The 12,005-nt window shown below is 42.0% G+C and overlaps 1 protein-coding gene across 18 annotated transcripts in view; it reads left to right on the top strand.

Annotated features, from left to right (window-relative positions):
* Positions 1 to 12,005, top strand: part of Atxn1 (ataxin 1) — a 380,609-nt gene that overhangs the window by 95,634 nt on the left and 272,970 nt on the right. For 16 of the 18 annotated variants that reach the window (XM_013151377.3, XM_063259920.1, XM_013151373.3 and 13 more), the window contains one exon: positions 2,128 to 2,246. The exons of the other annotated variants lie outside the window; for them this stretch is intronic. The gene's annotated coding sequence lies outside the window, so the exon portion shown is untranslated. The remainder of the gene's footprint in view (positions 1 to 2,127; positions 2,247 to 12,005) is intronic. 18 annotated transcript variants of the gene reach the window in all.

Raw genomic sequence — 12,005 nt, 5'->3', positions numbered from 1 at the left:
AAAAAAAAAAAAACAGAGAATTTTGTAGAGAAGTGTTAGAAGCTGGGCATGGCAGGGCACACTTATACCCTCAGCTACTTGTGCAGTGAGGGTAGGAGGATCACAAGATTGAGGCCAGCCTCAGCAACACAGTGAGACCTTATCCCCAAATAAAAAAATTAGGGACCAAAGATCTGGGACTACAGCTCAGTGATCTGTGGGTTCAATCCCCAGCACCAAACCAAACCAAACCAAACCAAACCAAACCAAAGTCAGTGTTAGTCTAAGGATAAACTTTTTAAATTTAAAAGTACATTACATTACATCACATGATTGATTTTATGGACAGTAAAAGTTGGTAGACATGAGTAATTCAACCCAGACTCTAGTCAAACTATCTATTAACTTGCTGTGTGACTGTTAGTGGTACATGGCCCTCCTGGGCAGCAGGTTCATGTACAAAAGTTGAATTAGATGGCAAAGAACTTTCTGATTCTAAAATGCAGAAATGTAAAGTTGGTAACAAAAATGAGAAATGCAGCAAGTTATTTTTATTTTACAAAAAGAAAGATTGATACCAGCCAGTAACTTGCAGTGAGTTTGCTAAAATCCTGCTCCTCTCTCCAAATTCTTTTTTTACTAAGCCCTTAAACTAAAGACAGTTTGTCAGACTTTGAACTTCCTGGCTTATGTTGATTTGTATCAATATGTTACTGTTACACATTTGAGTGGGAGCTGAGTTACATTTCAGGAAAACTGCTCAGAAAACTAATAAAATCCTTACAACCCCACTTTCTGTGAGTATTGAGAGCGTCAAGAAAATAAAAAAGACTTTGCCATTTGCAGGCAGTTGCTCTTCCACTAGGCTGAAAATTTAATGCTATTGAACTAGACTGACTTGTTTAAATATTAACCAGGAGACAGACACTTTCTCCTTCTCCCAAGTTTTAAGAGTCTGTATGAATTTAACCACAGATAGTCAAAAATCCCTAAAAGTCCTTTTCAAAAACATTGATCTTTACATAAAGTAACAGCTCAAGAAGTCTTTCTAGAAGTTACTTATCCATAGAGCAGCCTACTGAAGTGTACTGTCACCTCTCTTACAAGTGAGTCACTTGATCTGATCTATGGCAATTGCCTTAGGGTCTTTAGAGATTGATAGCATTTAGAGTTATAAGTGTGATGTAGCTGCCATTGTTCAATATCTGGTGACACTGTCCCAAAAGGCTTTCCAAATAGATGGGGAAGAGCTCATAAAAGACTAAGCAAGGATGCAGATGTCTTTTGAAGGCAATTTCCAGGCTCACAAATGGTCATTGTCAAAAAGCAAACAGTAGGATTGATTTGAGCCAGCATCAGAAGATGCTGGAACCATAGCCTGTGACCAGTGAGCCTTCAAAGCAGCCAAAGCAAAGGAGAACTTTTCAGAGTGACCTTGTCACACGTGGTTTGAATGTATAGGCTTTATCAGCAGCAGTGAGTGGGGGGAAAGAAACATGCAGATCCCAGCCATTCATTTCATGCTTAATGTCTAGAGCAACTAACTGCTGCTTTCTGTCCTGGGAGGAGAAATAATCTATTAAGTTTTATCAAGAGGCAGACGACGATTGCCTGTTTGTACTGTGCATAATGGAAATTTCCTCCTAGGCTCCTTTTGTTCAATCATCATAGCCTTTTATTGAAAAATAATAATGATATTTGCTCAATCAGTCTGAGTCTGGAAGAGGCAGTAGAATCAGATGAATTTTCATGTGAGATAAACCTTTCTTCCACTTTCTCCCCTTGTTCCTGCGCATCAGCATCTTGATTCATTCAAACATCATGCATCCTTTACTTCCTTCATTCATTTGATTAAACTTGGAATTTTGCAAGCACATTCCTACCTGTGTGCACTCTCAGTTTAAAGAGGCATACCTTCTCCACCCTGGTGCTTCATTTCCTTTCTTCTTCTCAGTGCTGCTACCTCCAATATTTTAGGGCATTGTAAATAGATAAGATGTGTGATAGCTTCGTGCTGGTAATTAACATGCTAGTTTGAGGTTATAAGATGCACTTTTGAGAAAGGCCAGGGATTTCCCCTGAATATCCACTAACTGCTTGAAGTGGCATTTGCATTCTGACTTGATGTTTTGTTCTGTGTGACTGTAGCAACCTGAAGCCCGGGGAAGGAGTCTGTTTTGAAGCCTCCAAAGTAAGTCTGCTGCAGATCATGAGAAGGACAGGGGACACCAGCCTGCGAGGGTGATCTTGAATCACGAATGTTTTCGGTAAGTCATCTGCAAAACTTGACATTTGATAGCTTTAAATTTCATCAGGTGGCATTTATTTGGTGGTCTGGGCCATCTTTCAAGTGCATAGCTATTTCTCTATAACCCAAGCCACAAGACATTGGAGAAAATATTTAGGGTCAGAGCCAATAGAGCAGCAGCGAAACCTAGTGTGTTTGTTTCTGAAATGTGCAGAGTGGTAGGATCGAAGGAGAATGCATTTGTGGTTAGGAAACAAATAATACACACACCTAAACACAGTCAACTAGCAAGTGTAGATCCTACATGCATTTCATGTTAGTGGAATGCATAAAGGATTCATCAGTCATACAAGAGGAAACATTGTATCTGGTGATAAGTTTGTTACATGTATACAGTGGGTAATGATGGCAGTTAGCATTTCTGTTTCTTTACATGTTTACTCTTTCCTTTGTGTTGAAAAGCTTCTCTTTCTTCTTTCCTAGTTCTTTAAAAATGCATATTATTATTGCAAGAAATAGATGTCCTAGCGTGCTGTAGGATGTGAGAATTTATACTTCCTAGCTATTACTGATGTTTTTTTGTTTTGTTTTTGCAGTATTGGGGTTTGAACCCAGGTTCTTGCACATGCTAGGCAAGTGTTCTATCACTGAACTATACCCCTAACCCTTCTTCTGGTATTCGGAGATAGGATCTTACTAAGTTTCTCAGCCCAGTCTCAAACCTGGAATTCTCCTGCCTCAGCCTCCTGTATAGCCAGGATTATAGGCATGTGCTACCACAGCCTGGTTTACTTTAAGGAACTTTTAGGTAAATGTGACAGTCTTAGTCTCAGGATTGGAACATAAACACACCAAACTATGAACAATTTTAAAATTCCAAAATATGCATTCAAATAATGTGGACTTTCATGAGCATTTTTTTTTCACCAGCCCCATCCCTGATATTTTCTGGAGAGCGAGCCCTCCAGTGGAACCCAGTTCAGTTTTGCCTATCTTGATGACCTTGGAGAATTCACACTGGAATTCAAAAATGCAAGTACAGAGTGAGGCATAGTGGTGCACAATTTTCATCTCAGTACTTAGGGAGGATGAGACAGGAGGATCACAATTTTGAGCCCAAATTGAGCTACTTAGCAACTCTGGAGACTGTATCTCGAAATAAAAACAAAAATAAAGAAAGGAATAAGGACATAGCTCAGTGCAAAGCCCCTGAATTGAATCTCCAATACAGAAAGAAAGGAAAGAAAGAAAGAAAGAAAGAAAGAAAGAAAGAAAGAGCGAGCAAGCATTGCATAGCTCAGTGATCTCCAAGGCCTCTTGCACATTTAAAATTCAGTGCTCTGTAGTGGAGAAATTAACTAATGATGCCTTTTAATTTCTCCCCAATGTTGATGGGGTGCCATTGGCATGTCACCCTGTGCAGAGGGCACACCACACTAGGTAGGGTGAGGCAAGGGCCTGCTGTGGTCTGCTCTCCCCACCAAACTGTTCCTGTGAGCCAGCCTTTGGGAAAGCAGGACCTTGAGAACTTGTGGTTAATAATTCATTCCCCAGCAACATTAAAACAACAGGCACTGTGTTGTGAATATCATATTCAAATCAACAACATAGGCTTCGTTTGAATTGTCATCCTTTCTCTTTCCAAGGGGCACCTAACTCTGTCCTTCTCCGAGCTTGCTGTCTCAGCCCTCTCACCCCATTGAGTCCCACATTTTGTTTTACAATAAGCACAATTTATTATTTTTCATTCTTACCAAACATCTCCTTTCTGAAGCAGAGCTGAGAGCAATGCTTTAAATGATGCTCGAATGTCACTCTTGTTAGCAGCTGGCTGTCTGCCTCAGAGTGGTGCATTATTTGGGTTTCAAAACAGCATTTTTTCTCTCTTACAAATGTTAAATTATGAAGTGCAGGAAACCACATGAATGCGGCAGAGTGAAAATGCAGACTCAGTGTTATCAGGAAATGCCAGCTTCATGATTCTGCCGGCGAGTGTGTCCTCTCTGCGATGGACGTGTGAGGCCTCTCTGGCTATTTGATGGTGGTCTTCTAACCCATGTCTTCATCCTCACTTGTGCTCATGCTGTGGTCACCTTGTCTCAGTGGATCAGGAGATTTCATTAGGATGATGGTTTGGGGCTATCTGTGTCCAAGTCCTGCCTAAGCAAGTCCTGCTGGACCCCCTCATTCACAGTCTTCCCTGAACCTTAGGACTTTACTGACTCTTTGTGAACATATAGAAGCTACATCATAGCAAATGCACTGCTGTGCATTGCTGTGCAGATTTTGCCATCACACCATCCAAGTTATGAACTGCTTTAGAGAGGAACCGGGTCACAGACCAGTGCTTCGCAAGGGTGGTCCAGTCCCAGCACCTCCTGCTTCTCAGTCACCTGGCTGTAGCTCTTAAAGTTGCAGATTCAGCCACACCAGGCTTGATGAACCAGAACTTCTAGGGAAGGAGAACCAGGAAACTCACCTCACATAACTCCTCTGCACACCGAGGTTGGAGAACAACCCTCTGAGGCTAACTCTGTATCTTCTTTGCTTTCTCACCCACAGCAAAAGGCCCAGTGCTGAGCACATGGTAAATGCTCAGGAAATATTTTCGTGTTGATCTTAGCAACATCAAAACCAAGGGTTTCCATTCACTCTTTGATTGTCTAGGCTTTTCGGGATGTGAAGTCAGTCAGCATAATCTTTGAACTTTCAGGTACCTGGTTTTGTATAAATTTGTAAAGTATTTCCCTAGGTCAGAGGCTCTCTGAGAAAGTTTCTTTTTATGTCTCTTGAACCATCTCCTGAACCACTGATCCTCCCTTGCAATGGTGGTGGCACTGGAAGAGGGGCATGTCAGCTCTGGGGAGCTGGACTACGGCCATAGGATGGGAGAAAGATCTGAGGCTGGAGCAGGGTTGTGGTAAACTGCAGCTTCATCCTTCGCTCCCAAAGCCACACCTGCTGCCCTTGGCAGGTTATTCTGAATGGCATTTCTTTTAGCTGTTAGGACTTGCAGGTTGTCATTTATGGTGGTGGGAGAGCGGTCCTGTTGCTAAAAGGGATAAAGTTAAGCAGTAGTGGACGCACATCAAAGCGCCCACAGCGACAGTGGCAGATGCAGGAATTGAATCTGATGTTAACAGGCTGCACTGGTGACATGTGACGCCTCCTTCCCTCCTCCTCTTGCTCCAGTGAGGATAGGCATGACCTCAGATGATCCAGAAGAGTTTGCAGGACATTGCTGCTGGCTCCAGCCCTCCTGGTGGATCTAATAGTCAGCTCAAGCAGGGAAGCAAACAGAAGAGCTCACAGAGACTGTAAAGGAACACAGCCGGACATCAGCTCAAAGATTACCTGTTCACACAACCATTGGCTGATGACTATAGGAAAAGGCACACTCAGTTTCTCCTACTGTTTCCCATAACATAGAACACTTTTGTGAGCTAATGTGTGGGGGTTTCCTCCCACAGACCAAGCAAAGCAGCTGCTGCATGTCCTCCAACTCAATTCAGTGTCAACGCTGTCCACCCAGAGGTAGTGTCAGATCCTGCAGCTTGAGGGCTCAGTGCCACAGCTGCCCTCCACTCCAAAGCCAAGCGCAAGCTCCATGTTGTTTTGCTTATGGTTCTGACCAATCAGCTATTGAGGGCTGCTCCAGGGAGTTGAAGGAATTTTCTAGAGCGGCTCATGGGATCAGGCAGATGCTTTGCATGTTTCCTGGTGTAATATAAAGGATCCTGCCAAGCATAAGCACAAATGGCCGGGAGGAGAGATGCATGAGTCGAGGTGGAGAAGAAGGGGTGTGGAGCTTCAGTGTCCCTTCTGGGTTCCACCCCTCAGCCATGTCTTCAGCTAGCCAGATGCTTTCCAAAGTCTGCTCTTTGGGTTCTTTTAGAGGCTTCATTCCATAGGTATAAATGATAAAAGCACTGGCCATTGCTGACCAACTCAACCTTCAGCCCCTCTGCCCTCCCCTGAGACTGGGGGTAGATTGAAAGCCCAGACTTTCTAATCCTGCTTGGGTTTCCTTGTGCTTCTTCCTCCCCTCCTGAAGCTGTGGAGTGGCTAAGTCAGTTCCTTAGCATGCCAAAGCAAACCTGCTTACCACTTTAGAGAATCTAAGGGTTGTAGGAGTTGTGTGCCAGGAAAGGGAGACAAAGACCAAGTATAAATATGCACATAGCTATTACCTTTAGATGTCACAATATCACAGCCATCAAAAGCATTTTTTTAAAATTGCTATTCCTTTTTTTTCTTTATTACTTGGTCACAGTATTTGGAAATGGTACCAACCTGAGTTTCGTTTGTGTGAATAGACTCATATAAACACAATACTGGAGGAGTATCTTCTCTCAGATCTCTATTCCTTTTTCTTGTGCCGGGGGTTCAGACCCACACCCTTGTGTATGGAGCCCCACCAGCTCTGCCACCATGTGACACCCCGAGCCCCTTCACCCCTCCGTTCAAATTTAACTTCAGGAGTTTGAGAAAGGGGAAATGATGACTATCACAGAGTAGATTCTTCTCCTTTCTGCTAAGTGAAGGAGCAAAAGCACGTTTTCAAGGCAGAAGTTTATCAATACATGTTTGTGATACGTGATGCTTGCATTTGTTTGGGGAATCAGCACGTGCAAAGCCTGATCATTTTTGATCTCCTCTGCCCTCACTGTCTGTGACCCCTCCTTCCTTTCCTTGAGCTGCTTCCCCCTCTCCAAAGTCTGCCTCCTGTTTCCTATTTTCTTTCATTTTACTCTTCATTTACATTTGCATTTCTCTTATAAGAGCAACCGTGTGATATTTATCTTTCCGTGTCTGATTTTTTCGCCTAACACTGGGGTTTCCAGGAGCCTTTGAACCTGTGCTCTGTGGACATCTGGCTAGATTGTCCTCTGCGTTGCTCTTTCAGGTTGTGTGTGGGACAAGGACAGGTTGTCAGCCACAGAAGAGAAATGTGTGGTCATTTACCTTGAGTGTCTTTGAGCCTTTGTTGAAAACTGTCAGGTGGAGAAATAATCAAGGACACAATTAAAGACATTATAAAGGGAGAGATTTTTTTCTTCTAAACATCAGATGTTGGCATTTCTGATTTGGAGGTACTTAGTGGTCCTTGGAATATTTTCTTCCAAGAATCCATGTTTCCTTTCAGGTGGAAATCGGAAGTTGGCCTTGAAGAACATTTGTATAGTTAGAAACTATGTCACTTGCATCATTTACCATGAGGGGTCCTTAAGGTCAGCATGGCTTCCAAACCACCACCAGAATTCTATGGCACTGCTTTTGAAAGGTGGGGGGAAATAGAAAAGAGCCATTCTGCCCTGTGCCCTTGATACAGATCGTCACTGGCAAGGTCCCAGAGGGCCGAGGATATAGCTCAGTGGTACAGCTCCTACCTGGCAAGTGCAATGCAAGGTCATGAGTTTGATTCTTGGTAAAGAAAGGTCCTGGAGCACTTCACCTTGGAGGCTTTGGTTCCCCACATATCTAAACCAGTATTCCACGAAGCAGTACGAAAAATGCCTCCTGTCAAATGTGTTAGAACGGCGGTCTTTTCGCTGATGTTATCACAAGCTAATAACTGCAGGAGTCTTTCAGAGAAGTTGTGCGGTTGGGTCGAGTTGAACGAAACCACACCAGGTCAGGAAATGCAGTGGATTTTCTTACAGCAGGCACAGTGTAACAGATGTTGACTTACATGGTAGGTCCTCTTCCTGAGTGGTAATTGAGAGCTTTGAAGGCAAGTTTCTGCTGTGCATTCAAAGAAATCGAGCCAGTGCCTTTGCGCAAAGTCGGAGGGAGAGGAGAAGGCAGGACCAGGAGTTTGTTACTGCGCATGCTCTCCCCAGGGCATCCTCCATCCATATCCTAAGCGTTTTGGACTCTGCATTCCTGGGAAAAGTCTCCATCTCTTCAGAGTCTAGTTTCAGCCGCTTCTAGTCTCTTCTCCCATGGCTGCAATCAGAAGCCATAAGGTACCTTCCACTTGGCTAAACAAACCTGCCTCCCTCGAGGGGCCTTTTGTCTGGAGAAACAGGATTGCCAGCTAGCACCTTCCACTGATGAGCCTCCTGGACGTCACACCTGGACCATGCTGGAGTTTTGCCTCCTGAGTATCTTGCTGACTGTCCACTCTGCTCCATTCCCTGGTCCCCGTGGTGTTTCCGGTCTCAGTATCCTTTGCCTGGGCTATTGCACCTGCTTCCAAGAGTATTTATTCTAGCCTTAAATCTTTTCTTCCTGCATTCCATTCATTCTGCTATTTTGAGAGTGATATTCTGAAAGAAAGGGGCTGATTTAATTACTGTTATACTTTAAAACCCTTGGAAACATATGGACGTACGGCAAAGAGTTTGTAATCTAATGTTAAATATAAAATTCATACTTCAAAATGGCATGTATACATTGATACAGAGATATGACAAAAAATGTATGCCAGTCAACGAAGACTGGAAGCAAGCAAGATAAAAATGAAGTTATGTTTAGTATTAGCATGGCCTGTACTTTGTGTTTTTTTTTAATAGCCATTGATTTTTTTCCCTAGTGATGAATGAAAATGGTAAGGTGAGAGGAAAATTTAAAAGGCTTTTGTCTTCCAAAAATGGCTAAAGACATAATATTACAGCAGTACATGTACACCAATGTTTATAGCAGCACAATTCATGGCAGCTGACTGTGTGTCTATCAAAGGACATAGGGATAAAGGAGATATATCTATACATAATGGCATACTCCTCCATTTTAAAGAAAGATAAATCTAAGACACTCGTGAGAAAATGATACCCAGAAACATGTTCAGTGCTATAAATCAGACACACAAGCTTAAGTGCCATATGGATTCCCTCATTTGAGTAACCCAAAGTATGAGTAGAGAGCAAAAGATTGGTAAAAGGAAGCGGGGCCTTGAGAGCTCTTCTGTAGATGGGAGGGACAGGGCGGGGGGAGGGAAGGAGACGTAGAAAGATTCCGGATGTGTCCTGCGCGTGTGCCAGCGCCCCGCGTGAATGTAGTTATTGTATGTCACAGACATGAACTGTTACAGAACTGATATGAGGAAGTGGTGGACGGAAGGGGGCTGCAGAAATGGCGGGGGGAGTGGGTAGGGAAGGGAAGCAGAATGAAAAGAATTAAAGTATATTAAGAACCTGGATGGCTCCCTAGGGAACGGAAATGTCGTGGATCGCAAATATGTACAAGGAAAATAAAGTTTTAAAGAAGCTTTGTTTTCCATGTAAGATAAAATGTGGATCTCACTGCATCATCTTCCAGATCGCTGGGTATGTGGTCATTGTCACCTGACCATTTATCTCTCATCCTCTAGATACCTGTTCCTCTCATCGCTCCACACTACATTTCTTTTCTTTCCAAATCTATGTAATTTAATGACCATCCATTTCTTCATGTTGGTTCTTCTGCATCTAATTCTATTTCAGTACCTAATGAACTCCTACTCATTCACTGAGGCCTAACAGAAATGTCCCCTTTCCCTGCATTACGGCTATTATACTACAGTACTTTGTTTATGGACTTATTATTTCTGTGGATGAAATTAGACATCGGAGTATTTTAAGGCTCCTACTTATAATATTAAGGTCATTCCAGAATATAATGTAGTTTAACAAATATTTATGAGAATTAAGAAAAATGTACAAATAATCTTTCAAGCTAAGGTACACATGCTTTAGAAAAGCTCACTACTAATTAGTATTTCATAAAAATTATAAATCGTGAATGTTTCTGGCAAAACAACTTTTACGAAAGTAGTTGGATTCAGAATCCTGTCATTTAAGATAAACTACCCAAGGAAACCTTTGGCATTAGAAAACTTGAACATCACTTCATTTTCTCTATAGCCAGATTTGCGAAGCTAACTAGAAATTGCTTTTTTAGCTGTTTAACGGCATGCATAATCATATCGGCCAAATCAGAAATCCAAATTAGTGACACATGCGGAGCTGGCAACATTGTGTGAATATGTGATTTATTTTTTCCTTAAGGGAATTTAAAAAGTCAAGACTGGATAACATTAAGGGACTGATGTAACATTTTCGATTCTGAAAGGCTATTCTGCTCTAGGAATGTGCTTGTTACATTTTTTTCCCCATTTCTAAGAATTCTATTTGGCTAAAATACCAAAAGAGACAAAAAAAATTTTTTTTGGCTTAAATAAATGAAAAATCATCTCCAAAATTAATTTCAGTTCTTCAAATGCTCCTTTTCAAAAGGAAGAGTAGGATGTTTTTACATATCACGTGTTAAAAATGCCATTAAATATAAGATCATTGTGTGTAATTGTCAATGAGGATTTGAAACGGTTTTTATGGAGATCGGTAACCGAAGCATGTTATACATCTGTTCAAATAATCTTATTAAGGGAAATTCATTTAATACTATATAGTATTTTATATCATATAACATAAAGTTATGTGTGTGTGTGTGTACACATATATATATGTAATAGAGTTTCTTCCAATTAGTGCTTTAGTTAGCATCAGTAAGTTGACTATAGAATTTCAATTTGAGGTTTGTCACCTCCTATTGTGTAACATCCTTACCCACCCTTTGGTTCTCTTGCCTGTAAAATCATGACAGTAGTTGCATTCTCATTGCTTTGGTAGAGAAATTATTCTGTCGATTGTTGATTGGCTACTGACTTGAAACATTAAATGCCACACCACTTGTCAGCATTTCTTATAAGCTCATCTTTGTCTATTTTGCATAGTAGAGAACCTTCCCTAAATTCCTAACTTTTCTGTCCCGACCATTGAGTTCAGTAACAGAGCTGACCTTTGGGCTGTGTGGAAGAAGCGTCAGGAAATGTACCTTGGCCAAGGCGAATGGATGCTGGTGTGCTGTCTAGGGGTCGTTGCTGATCATCTTCCAGGAAGTACTGACTGCCTATTGCTCTTTTGTGAGCTGGGAAGCATCTTAAATGCTCAGTGACAAAAACTCCGGAAGGCCACAGACCACTGCAGGGTCCATTACAGCTTCAGCTGTTCCCAGTATAGCAGGTGCTTATCTTCAACTGTCCTCCGCAGACTGTCCACATGGGCCCACGTGCGATGTGGTAGCCGTAGTGTCAGTACGTCTGGTGTTGGGTAGCACAGGCTGACGTATTGGTGACAGAGCTTGCAGAGCATCTCCAAGGGCCTGGCTTTCATCCCCAGCCCCCCACCAAAGTGTAAGTAATAGAAGCCTCAGTTAGAAAGAGGATGAGAAGAAATAAACTATTCTTGAAATGTGAAGCATCTATATTCAGAGTAGACTATCCAGCTAAATCCCAAACCTTTGTTTCAATTTCCTGCTTTCCTGAGATATAATTAACAAATGAAACTGTATATATTTAAAGTATACAGTGTGATGCTTTTATAAACATGTGTCTTTGGAAATGTTTACCACAATCAAATCGTGTAACATATTCATCCCTCACATAGGAAGATTTTTTTTGTTGTTTCTTGTGGTGGTGGCAAGGTAAGGTGTACCTTACCTTGTACATGTAACGTCCACCTTTTAATAAGTTTCAGGTATAGGGGGCTGGGGATTTGGCTCAGTAGTGCAGTTTTCCTGGCAAGTGTGAGGTCTTGAGTTTGATTCCTGGTACCTCTCCCAAAAGACGTAAATTTCAGCTCAGGTATGCACTGCTGTATTATTACAGTCACCACACCAGGAAACCAGTCCCCAGACCTCAAAAGTTTTAAATCCATCTCCAAGTAACCAATTACAATCTCTGTAGTTGTTTTTTTTAAAGTAGTACATACATGTACTATTGTAAGTGAATTGGGTG

This window comes from Cavia porcellus, unplaced genomic scaffold, assembly GCF_034190915.1.
Source record: "Cavia porcellus strain 051 isolate PalLab524CR breed Dunkin Hartley unplaced genomic scaffold, mCavPor4.1 scaffold_13, whole genome shotgun sequence".
Taxonomy (NCBI): Eukaryota; Metazoa; Chordata; class Mammalia; order Rodentia; family Caviidae; genus Cavia; species Cavia porcellus.
This window is presented reverse-complemented; position numbering and strand designations above follow the sequence as displayed.